Raw genomic sequence first — 2,337 nt, 5'->3', positions numbered from 1 at the left:
AAATAGCAGTTAAAGTGAACCAATACAAGAAACTTTAATAAAATGCATGTAGATACAGACCAAGCGAGGTTATTTGAAACGCTCTTGTGTGTAGCTCCAATTGAAACATCATAAATATTCTTTCTTGTTATGGTGACTTGCAGGTCATGTTGCCATAATTCACTCACATTCTCATGATCACATTAAAAAAAGAATGACAGAAAGGCTAAGAGCAAAGGTCATATTTATCTTCATTTACATTCACCATCAAACAGAAAATATACGCTTTATTTCAACCTGAATCCCATATTCAGTACACGTTCCTAGTTGAATAATTCCTTAAGAAGCAGTAAACTGAATGTAAAAGAAGTAATAAACTGTGCCTTCTGTGCCTAAACCAGCTACGAATACATCCACCTTGCCTGTTGTGTCCTTCTAGATCTCAGGCCCTGCATTTATGAATAGTAGGCAAGGTGTTACGACACCCATGTAGTAACAACAAGATAGCATTAAGCTACATGTCCTGACCAATGATTGCTACTGTTCGTTAAGAATTAAGCATCACTTGAACACATGCTACTGTAACCATATATACCGGTTAATCTAAAGTGGCTTCAGAATTCGCCATAGCTTGATTCAGAACATGTACATTTGCTGAGACATTAGCATCATAACTTGATTCAGAACATGTACATTTGGCAGTTGTTTTCGGTTTCGGAGCTATTCAACTTTGTCAAACATGCCCAGAAATCCAAGGGTCGAATCTGCGCACACACACACACGGAAGGCTACCCATAAATTTCTTAATCAAGGCAATTCGACAAGTAAGGTGATGTTGTAGCTTTCTTTCAACTAATCATACCAGTTAAGTTTAAGTATATCTCAGTGCCCATGAACCACAACAAGATCTGCATGACAAGCGAGTATTTAGTCGGCATAACTGCAATGAGCCTGTAACCTCTCTAAATAGCAAAGAGGACCAACCCCTCTCCTCTTCATCTTCTATCATCCTTCGTAGGAAGAAAATGGATCAGCACAGGCTCATTGCAGTTAATCGATCAGCACATACCACAGTACCAGCGTGTGCATCCTCTGCTTACTCTTCAGAAGAAAACAGAGAGAACTGTAACTCGATACATGGACTGGTACTATGGTATGTGGATGTGTAGGGACGATGGCCGCGGGCGAGGTGTACCGTGGACGGACGACAACGCGGTGGAGGGGCGACAACTGCTGCCTAGTGGCCGACTCCGCGCCTGAGCGACCCCAGCACACCGCACCTGGGAATCCTGCAGCCCTAGCCACCAGAGCGTGTGGGATTGCCGATGATTGGGAAGGAGAAGAATAGCTGGTGGCTCATTTAGGAGTCCTGCCCCTTGTGGTTGATCTTCCAATTGAACCGTCAGCCGTTGCGAAGCCCCGCACGCGCCCGTCCTTCTTGCAAAATGGAATGGGATTGATGCGTAGCGGCGATGGAAGGGCACAGATTGCGGGCTTCCATCGAAGGTCGCGGGGGTGAGAGGATCCGGGGGGCGGAGGCGAGAATGGAGGGGTGCGAGCGCGAGAATGGCGGCAACAATGGCGAGATGCAGAGGCGAGAGGATCCCTGGGAGGCGGGGCTACGGGCGCGACAATCTCGAGGCTGCCATGGGTGATTCGCGGTGGATCCCTGGCGCAGAGGAAACTTGGGAGCGGGGCGCGCCTGCCATGAATCTGCGTGCGATTTGTGGGCGCGGACAGAGGCTGCCATGGATGGCGGCAGACTGCGGAGAGGAGAGTGGGGCGCGGCTGCCATGAATCTGCGCGCGATTTGTGGGCGCGGACAGAGCTGCCATGGATGGCGGCGGATTGCAGAGAGGAGAGCGGGGGCGCGGAGATGGCGGCGATTCTTGGCGCAGATGGCAGGCGAGAGAGACAACAGAGAGGAGAGCGGGGTCGGACCTTCCATGGAACCACACAGACTTCCCTAGATGTGTTGATTCTCCTTCCATGATGGCGAGCGAGAGAGCAGGGGCGCGAGAGAGGACAGCTGGGGCGGGGGTGGGTCTGTTGGCGAGACAGGGCACAGATTGCGGGTCTGGCGGCAGACAGCAGAGAGCGGGGGCGTGAGAGAGGAGTGCTGGTGACGGCAGATGGCAGAACCGTGCACCAAAAAATGTGGACGTCTACACTAACGTCTTAAGTAGTAGTAGAGATTTTATTTTGTAAGACTTCCGTTATGTAATAAGTACTCTGATTATATTGTGACATTTATCTCTATACACTTTGTTATTATATATGTTGTCTTCTTTAGCTCATGTATGAGATGCACCTGGCTTTGTCCCTTAAAACCTGGTGTGACACGAATCTTCCAGATGA

General features: G+C 49.1%; 1 pseudogene; it reads right to left on the bottom strand.

Moving 5' to 3' along the window:
* Positions 1-1,127: 1,127 nt before the first annotated feature.
* LOC111590842 (uncharacterized) lies at positions 1,128-1,927 on the bottom strand (annotated as a pseudogene).
* Positions 1,928-2,337: the final 410 nt, after the last annotated feature.

The sequence above is a fragment of the Zea mays genome, chromosome 2 (assembly GCF_902167145.1).
Source record: "Zea mays cultivar B73 chromosome 2, Zm-B73-REFERENCE-NAM-5.0, whole genome shotgun sequence".
In the NCBI taxonomy this organism is placed as follows: Eukaryota; Viridiplantae; Streptophyta; class Magnoliopsida; order Poales; family Poaceae; genus Zea; species Zea mays.
The sequence above is the reverse complement of the archived record's forward strand: the minus strand, read 5'-3'. Positions and strand labels throughout refer to the sequence as shown.